The sequence below is a fragment of the Mustelus asterias genome, unplaced genomic scaffold (assembly GCF_964213995.1).
Source record: "Mustelus asterias unplaced genomic scaffold, sMusAst1.hap1.1 HAP1_SCAFFOLD_260, whole genome shotgun sequence".
NCBI classification, from domain to species: domain Eukaryota; kingdom Metazoa; phylum Chordata; class Chondrichthyes; order Carcharhiniformes; family Triakidae; genus Mustelus; species Mustelus asterias.
In genome coordinates, this window is record NW_027590226.1 from 164,062 (window position 1) to 174,373 (window position 10,312).

Sequence of the window (10,312 nt, forward strand, 5' to 3'; positions counted from 1 at the left end):
AATTTGATCAGATAACTCGTTGCTCATCAACAAGATATTGCGGATGCATGGGATCTGGAAAGAAATGCCGGAAACACTCAGCAGATCATTCATTTGGGATTGTTTTCGCTGGAAAGGCGGCGGCTAAGAGGGGATCTTATTGAAACATATAAGATGATTAGAGGTTTAGATAGGGTGGATAGTGATAGCCTTTTTCCTCTGATGGAGAAATCCAGCACGAGGGGGCATGGCTTTAAATTGAGGGGGGGTAGTTATAGAACCGATGTCAGGGGTAGGTTCTTTACCCAGAGGGTGGTGAGGGATTGGAATGCCCTGCCAGCATCAGTAGTAAATGCGCCTAGTTTGGGGGCGTTTAAGAGATCCGTAGATAGGTTCATGGACGAAAAGAAATTGGTTTAGGTTGGCGGGTCACAGTTTTTTTTTTTAACTGGTCGGTGCAACATCGTGGGCCGAAGGGCCTGTTCTGCGCTGTAATGTTCTATGTTCTATGTTCTATAAGTGGAATGGCATTCGTGTGCATCTCTCTCTCTCTCTCTCACTCGCTGTCTCTGCCCCTCTCTCTCTCTATCCCTGCCTCTCTACGTCTCTGTCTCTCTCGCTCGCTCTCTCTCTCTCTGTCGCTGCCTCCCTCCCTCTCTCTCTCTCTCTCCCTCTCTCTCTCTGTCCCTGTCTCCCTCTCTCTCTCAGACACACACACACACACACACATTTGGTGCAGTCATGTACAGTAATGCACTAGGCCATGCGTCTTTATGTATTGCATGTGACTCATTTGAATCATTATTGCAATAGATTTTGTATCTATTTCATAACATAATATGCCACTTCATTTATTATTACATGAATACAAGCTGTGATAAATGCTACAAATCATAATTTCTGAGCTTTTGCTCAGTCAAGAGGCCACTTCCGTTACATTCGGCTCCATCTCAGGTATTATTGTGCTAGGCCCTATGTCATGCACTACTGAACGCATCCGTGCCTCACTTTGTATTACATTTGGTCCTAATAATAATTTAGGCACTGTCTCAGCAATTAATTTTCGATAAAATGTGACTGACAGATGGAAAGAAAGAAGGAGCGAGCGAGATGAAAAGATGGACATTAGCTTAAAAAATGTAACATATTTGTGTCGATGAAAGGGATTCGAAGAATGCGTTTCCTCTTGTTAATAACTATTAGGTATTGCGTATAATATCTAATTGCTCTCGTATAGTCTGCAAGGTTTTGTTGAAAGCTTGGGATGAAACTTGTAGCATTCTCTTGCTCAAAAGAGATTGAGGATAATAAACGTATGCCACGTTGCACTGCAAATGGACACTAAAGGGCAACTTAGCATGGCCACTTCAACCAACTTGTACATCTTTGGGGGAAAGCAGTAAATCTGGAGGAAACCCAGGCACACACGGGGTGAATGTGCAAACACCACGCAGTTACCCAAGGCCGAAATGGAACGTGTGTCCGTAACAGTGTGAGGTACCAGTGCGAACCACGGCGTAAATAATTGCTATTACCTTTAAACATGATACGGTAATTTATTCAGTATTCACTTACACATTCCATGTCTCAGTTAATGAATTGTCCTGGACGCCGTTGAATGTGAGGTACAGCTGGCCATTCCGCTGCCAAGGGAATGAATTTTTCAAATGACTCACTGAACTTCTCTGCTCTGTTTCTCTGTCTCAGGTTGTACATAAATCAGATAACCTCTCTTCTCTCTCTCAGTCTCCATTAACTCACACAGGTACCCAGTAGACGGATCTGGTTACGAGGAGCAAAAAACATTTTTTTTGTTTAAGGCACCTTGTGACTGAAAAGATAAAGCACAAAAATCTCATCAGAGGGAAATTCAGTGTCGGAAACAGACCAGTTCACTCACTCAACCTCTCTCTTCGATTTCTCTCACACAGTACCTAACCCACTTAGACTTTCTATTTTAGAACACCTCTGCGGGAAAAGAAAATGTTGCTTTAATTTTCCCTCTTTTCTCTCAGTGATAATCTTGGGTCCATCTTCACTTCAATTAATCTATTTAAACCCCAAATATGACCATTTTCTTGATTCATTAAAATGGAAATGGAGGTGAATGTAATGCTGAGACCGGCAGCAATCTATGTCACTCTTCTTGATGCTTTCAGAGTGAGTTCACCCTCACAGTCAGGAAGTCTGTTCACGGTGATAACATCAAACTGGCCCCGGTTGTTTCATTCTCATGTAACACAACTTCATGTTTCTTGCTGCCGGTTCCAAACCACACATTTCACTTCTGATCAGAAAATAAATCCAGGGACCACAATCTGGTGAGAACATCTGTCAAAGCGGCCTATATCTGTCCAGAGAGTCAGGGCAGAGTCACACGGATCACTTTGCGGTGATAGTTAGAAATGAGCCTGGTGTGATCTGCTTCGAGTTTCCATTCCCGGACATAACTGGATGGTCAGTGGATCAGTCACTGAGCTCCCCCGGGTTCTGTGAAGGAAGGAAAGGATAGCAGTTATCTTGCATTGTTTGATCATTTTCTCTCCACCTGCTAGACCTACAGCCAGAGAGGTGGGAGAAAAGACAAGCGATCAGAATTTGGCTTCACCCCAGTTTTGGCGAACATTCCACTCTGCGGTTTTTGACAAAAGCGAAGGATAATTTTCTTTTTTTAAAAAAAAAGGTAGCAAAATTAGTTGAGCAAAATTTTGAGCTGGTGCGTGTCACGTTTGGAGGTGTGTAAAAGCACCAACTCGCACAGGTAACCCATGCTTCTTATCGACATCGACCAGAGGGATCGACCTGCATGGCTGAAATACTAACTGTATCAAACGGCAGGTAGAAGCGTCCAGGATAAAAGTGGGAATAATTCACTCACGGTAATCAAATCGACACGACGCCGCAGATTCCTTTGTGGCCAATGGGCAAATCATTCATTTCAACGCCATCAAAGTTAAAATAGTAATTTTGCATCCATTCTGGCTAAAGATTAAAAAAAGAAAGATAGAGAGAGGGAAGCCTATACCAGTTAAAACAATGCTGCACTATATATTGCAATTTGAGCCCAGGCTCAATTTTACATTGCCGTTTTCAACATCCTGCATTGCCCATACACTTCGATTCACCAACTACATTTGTGTTCAGGTAAACCCAGATTGGTTCTCTTTATGGTACAATGGCAAGCTAACCCAGAAAAGGAAAAAAAAAGTTGTTGTTGTATAATGGTCCTCTGAAGTAACATGTATAGAAAACCCCTTGTAAACTTGTACTGTGGAAGTGTACATAACAACAGACATTTTGTTTTTAACACCGCATGTAAAAAAAAAGCGGGCGGCACGGTAGCACAGTGGTTAGCACTGCTGCTTCACAGCTCCAGGGACCTGGGTTCGATTCCCGGCTCGGGTCACTGTCTGTGTGTAGTTTGCACATTCTCCTCGTGTCTGCGTGGGTTTCCTCCGGGTGCTCTGGTTTCCTCCCACAGTCCAAAGATGTGCGGGTTAGGTTGATTGGCCATGCTAAAATTGCCCCTTAGTGTCTTGAGATGGGTAGGTTAGAGGGATTAGCGGGTAAATATGTAGGGATATGGGGGTAGGGCCTGGGTGGGATTGTGGTTGGTGTAGACTCGATGGGCCGAATGGCCTGTTTCTACACTGTAGGGTTTCTATGTCTATTTACTTTTTTGTCCCTCAACTTTTCTGTCAGCACCCCGTTTTGCTTTCTCCTCACTCTCCCGGTGTCTCTGTCTATCTCCTTGCTAGTCTTTTGAACACTTTTATTAGTGTTCATAATCATGAAGTTGTAATGAAAGAGAGAATCTTTCAACTGGGAGGACGGTCAGCAACCAAGGGGCACAAATTTATTTTATTGAGCAGAGAGACAGAAATACAATTGTTTACTTTTACACAAGAGTTGCTATGAACTGGAATGAACAGCTTGAAAGGGTGATTGAATCAGATTTCTCAGCAACTTTGGAAAATAAATTAGATATATCCTTCATGGGGTTAAAATTTGAAGGATTTTCGAAAATGGGCGCATTTTAATGGTTCATCTGTATCATTGTCCTAGCATCCTTTTTGTGTCTCTCCCTGTCCTTCATTAAGACTGAATAAAATTGAATATTTATACAACTGTCGTCGTGTGCTAATCTTATCTTTTGACAGCACGTCTGTGTGCGTGTGTGTGTGTGTGTGTTTGTGTGTGTATAATTGCCAGAAACCATCATTCCGAAATTCAATTCTCTTTACAAGCCATCGCTTTGAACAAATTGGCATTGGATCGAACTTGTTTAGGAAAAGCACAATTACCCTTAATATGTATTGCACTGTTCGTTTTTCCTCTAATTAAGTCTTCATATTTCGACTTTTCAGTCATCACATGTCGTAATTCTGTCTGTAAATGTGGAACTGCTTGTAAAAATGAGAAGGAACAGATTATTTTCAGTTCCTCTGACCGATTCACCATTATTACCTCAGACAACAGCAATTTATGGAGTCCGCCATGATTGCCCCCCTTGGGAATAACAGCTCTTATTCAGGTGGAGTCCGTCACTCCTGCGGTTGTCATCGGGTTTCCAATCCGTGTTTGCTACACAAATCCCTGCATCACTCGTCATGACAAAGAAACCTGCGCTAAGGCCCTAGAAATGATTGTTTCCTTATATCAGGTCCCAGTCTGACTCCGGGCCCAGCTGTCTCTGTTAGTGATACACTGGAGCCGGTCATTCAAATTATAATGTTCTAATTCTCTCTGATTATTTTTGGAAACCGTTACCCAATCAGTTGTGAATTAGAACCTATATCTGATTTTGTTACATTTGACATCTACGGTTGTTGTTGGATAAATTACGTTTTCCAGAATGATCACACGCACAAAAAATGTTTATTTAAATGTTATATCATGTTCTGTCTCTCTTATTCCATATATCTCGTGCATTGATTTAGATGACTCTCCTAGCCAGTTTATGTTATCATTGCGCCAGCATATCTGTCCATATTAGATTAAATTCTGTCTCTGTTGTTACTGCATAATTTTAAATCATATATGGGATGTGGGCATCACTGGCATCTTTTGCCCTTCTCTAATTGCCCCGACAAAATGATGATGAGGTGCCATCGTGATCCGCTGCGGTCCATGTTCATCAGGCAATATCACTGTTTATATCGCACGAGGTCTGGCCACCCTTATGATAAACCTAATCCTGATTAATCGTATTACCGAGATTGTACAAACTATAGACAGTAGAAAATATTTAGGATGGTTGCAATGGAATTGGTGAATGCAACGGTTAAACAGAAATATTGCTCCTTCCCTGGAGAGCAGCAGATGTTTCAATCCTTTGCATCAATAGGAATAAGAAGTCTGAGAATTACAGGTGTAATTATCTCCTGTCGGCCATATGTCCAGGGTTATTTCCGCCATCATTTTAACAAATCAGCTGATAACTGAGTCGTATATCAGGACCTTTAGTGAGACACTGAGATGATCAATTTCCAGTAATCTCCTCGTCATTCGAGATGTGATTTATCCATTTTCCAACGAATCTCTAAAGACAGATAAGTCAATGCTGGGAACAAAATAGTCAGATCGAAATCATTTTGTGTACAAGAGCACACAACATAAATAGTTACATATTAAATGTTCTTCAGTTGAAATACATGAACTGTTTGGTCTTTTCATACAGTCATGGAAGGCAGAGGTGGACTGAAGGTTATCACCGGGAAAACTGAAGGGAAATTGCTAAAAGAGATCACTTCTCCAAAGGGGGTAATTGGAAAAAGAATATTCAAAATAAATAGACACTCAAATTTCTAAGCAAGGAACTGATTTGATGTTTTTTGACATAAAACCATCGAATCCCGACAGTTCAGAAAAAGACCATCTGGCCCACCGAGTCTGCATCCCATCCAGGCCCTCCCCACTGCCCTATCCCCGTTAGCCCCTAACATTTACCATGGCTAATCCACATACCCTATGGACAATAACGGGCAACTTTGCATGGCCAATCCATCTAATACGAACTGTTGTAATATAAACGAGGCTTTGTGCAGTAATACAGAGACAGGGCCGAGTGCACCAATTATTGATACAGCACTTGTACTAGTCTGAATGCAGACTGTGTCCAGTTCAGTGTTTACTGAGAGCGGGTATAGCGTCGTACTAACTAGCGTGGTGTTTTCTCATATAGACAGAGACATGAAGTACGCAGCTATAACAAAGTCACGGTTTATTCTAATGTGAGCAGAGACAGTGTGCACTATAATTTAAACTGAGACAGGTTCTAGTGTAATGTAAACTCACATCGACACTATCAGAATATAGGGATATGACCTTGTGTGATATAAACAGAGGTGTGGCCCAGTGGAATAAAAAGTGAGGCAATGCAGAGTAAAGCAATAATTGAGAAGGGATAATGTGTAAAATGAACAGTGGTATGGTTTGGCGCAGTGATAAAGGAGAGAGCATCGAGCGCAGTGTAATTTTGCCTGATTCTGGGCATTGTATGATATAAAGTGAGACAAAGCCAATGCAATAATTTCAAACTAAGGCTTTAGATTGATATAAGTTTTGACAGGGGCATTGGGGCAATAACGAGTCATGAAATAGAACAATAATTAGAGACGGCATATTATTCGGTATAAACAGGGAGGCGGACTCGTGCAGCAGTGATTGAGATATTGTCGATGTTTCTTTATACGTTGCAGATTCCAGCAATGTAATATTAAATGAGGCTTGGTGAGGTATAGTGACAACTGGGATTTTGCTGAGTACAGAATCAACTGAGAATTATTGTCATATAATCAGAAATATGATTTTGTGTCATATAAGCTTGTTCTAGTTTAGGATGGACAAAGACTGAGTCAATTTCAGCAATAACTGAGACGATCTGTTTCGCGTCGTGCCAAAGAGCTGGGTTTCACTGCCATCTCCTGGACGTCCTTTGCTATTGCAGATGTTGTGAAATGCTGATTTTAGTTGCTATTTCTTATTCCTTCATGGGCAGTACACCCAGCTGGCAAGGCCAGCATATGTTGACAATCGCTAATACTCTGAATCCATTGGTTTTCTAGATCATCACAGAAGCGCCAAACCCGTGTGGGCCTGCAGTCAGCTGTGAGCCAAACTGGGAAATGATGGATGGTTTCCTTTTCTGCTGGGCATTAGAGCATCTGTTATATTACTTGTATTGGCCGCAATTACGGAAACGAGGTTTAAATTGCATTTTAAAACCCACGTTCTGTTGCAGTTGGATTTAAACATATATCTTGAGAAAGTTGCCTCCTCTCAGAATTACTCTCCCAGTGATATTACCACTATGCCACTGCCTCCCCTTTCCATATTGATCGAGTATTTACAGCAGAGAAGAAGGCCATTTTGAAGCGTCATGTGTGTGTTGGTCCTCTAAAGGAGCAATTCATCCAATAACACTCTCTACCCCACAGTCCAGCATTTTGTTCATTTTCAGACAATAATCCAATTCCATTTTGAAAGCATCAATTGGCGCTGCCTGCACCAGACTCTCAAACAGCACATTCCAAATCTGAATCACTCACTGTCTGAAAATGTTTTTCGTTATGTCTCCATGCTTCTTTCACCAATTAACTTCAGCCCATGTCCTCTGTTCCAAAATCCATCTGCCACTGAACAATTCATCTCTATCTACTCTTTCAAGAGCCCTCAGGATTTTGAAGGCCTCAATAGGATCACGTCAGTAACTTCCTGTCAAGGAAATTAGTCCGAGCCTCTCCAATATATATTCGTAACGAAGTTTCTGATCTCTGAAATTATTCTCGTGTTTTACCCCGGCATGCAGCCTATTGGCTTTACATTCCTCCTTATGTTTGGTACCCAGAATTGGACGCAATTTTTCAGTTGACTATTTTCCAGTGCTTTCTACTAATTTAGCTGAACTTCCTTGCTTCTGTATTCTATTCCCCAATAGACAAAAACTGTTAACAATTTTACTGACGCTGTCTCAACCTGTCTTCCACCATGAATGATTTATGCACATATTCACTCTGGTCCCTCAGCGTCTACACCCACTTTCATAGCGTTTTCATCACTTCCATTTGTCTCTTCACATTCTGCTTAACAAAACTAATCATGTAAATTTGCTCTGCAATAAAGTAAATCTCCCAATTGCACGCCCATTCCACCAATTATTATTTTTTCGTTCTGAAGTACTGCAGGATCTACTGATGGTTGGCAATGTTTCCAAGCTTTGTATCATTCACAGATTTTGAAAGTCTGATCTCCATACAAAGCTCTCTGTCATTTCTATGTCAGGAAGATCAAGGGTCAATTCACCGATTCCTGGCAACTTCACTACAAGTTTTGTTGTAGTAGGAAAAACAGCTACGAGTTGTTTCCTGGCACTCAGCCAATTTCGTCTCCAAGTTGCTAATGTCCATAGTCCTCTGAGCTCCATGATTTACTCACAAGGCTGCGGTGCAGCACCATATCACATTGACGCCCATTAAGAGAAATACGCTCAATAACCATCTCTGTTACTCAACATAAAATTCAAGCAAATCAATTAAACACGATTTGACCTGAACAAATGCATTTGGTTGAATTTGTCAAGAAACATTTAAGTGGGATGATTTCTACAGTGATTAAGAGGGTGAAGATATGGACGCTAAATATGCTAACGACAAAAGGATAGATCGGAAAATTGGGTATTCGCGAAGGCATTGGGATATCTCGAATATTGTGCACGCGAATTGTATCCTTATCTTTAGAAATCAATCAATGCGCTAGAAAAAGCTCAGAGGAGTTTTATTACCAGCTATGACCGGGTCATCTTATGCGGAAAGGATGGTGACGTTAGGTTTGTATCGACGGTAGTTTAGAAATGCAATTGACAACTTGACTGAAACCTTTAAAGCCTTAAGGGGTGCTAACACTGTGGATGTGGAGCGGACGTTTCCTCTTGTCCAGTGTTGTAGCTGTGCTGGATATGTTTCGGAATGTAGATATCTATGGGCTCTTGGTTCTGCGTCTGTTTCCAATGCTGTTGTATTGTCCACGGGAGGGCGCTCTCTGATTACTTACCGAACATCATGTACTTTAGTAAAGCGTTTGACAAAGTCCCTCATGGTAGGTTGGTGCAAAAGGTTGGATCCCATGGGATAAAGGGGGAGGTGGCTAGATGGGTGGAGAATTGGTTTGGTCACAGAAGACAGAGGGTGCTAGTGGAAGGGTCTTTTTTCGGCTGGATGCCTGTGACTAGTGGTGTTCCGCAGGGCTCTGTATTGGGACCTCTGCTGTTTGTGATTTACATAAACGATCTGGAAGAAGGTGTAACTGGGGTGATCAGTAAGTTCGGACGACACGAAAATGGCTGGACTTGCAGATAGTGAGGAACATTGTCAGAGGCTACAGAAGGATATAGATAGGCTGGAAATTTGGGCAAAGAAATGGCAGATGGTGTTCAATCCAGATGAATGCGAAGTGATGCATTTTGGTACAACTGACGTAGGGGGGAGCTATACGATAAATGGCAGAACCATAAAGGGTGTAGATACGCAGAGGGGCCTGGGTGTGCAAGTCCACAGATCCTTGAAGGTGATGGCACAGGTGGAGAAGGTAGTGAAGAAGGCATATGACATGCTTGCCTTTATAGGGTGGGGCATAGAGTATAAAAGTTGGGGTCTGATGTTGCAGTTGTATAGAACGTTGGTTCGGCCGCATTTGGAATACTGCGCCCAGTTCTGATCGCCACACTACCAGAAGGACGTGGAGGCTTTGGAGAGAATGCAGAGGAGGTTTACCAGGATGTTGCTTGGTATGGAAGGGCTTAGTTACGAGGGGAGATTGGGTAAACTGGGGTTGTTCTCCCTGGAAAGACGGAGGATGAGGGATGACCTAATAGAGGTGTATAAAATTATGAAAGGCATAGATAGGCTGAACAGTGGGAAGCTTTTTCCCAGCTCGGTGGTGACGTTCACGAGGGGTCATAGGTTCAAGGTGAGTCGGGGGGGGGGAGGTTTAACACGGATATCAGAAGGACGTATTTTACACAGAGGGTGGTGGGGGCCTGGAATGCGCTGCCGGGCAAGGTGGTGGAGGCGGACACACTGGGAAAGTTTAAGGTTTATCCAGATAGCCATATGAACGGAGTGGGAATGGAGGGATACAAACGAATGGTCTAGTTTGGACCAGGGAGCGGCGCGGGCTTGGAGGGCCGAAGGGCCTGTTCCTGTGCTGTATTGTTCTTTGTTCTTTGTTCTGACCGATGAAACCAAGCATGCTGAATGCCTTTTTCACCACTCTGTCCACCTGTGACTCGACTCTCAAGGAGCTATGAACATGTAGCCCTAGATCTCTTTGTTCT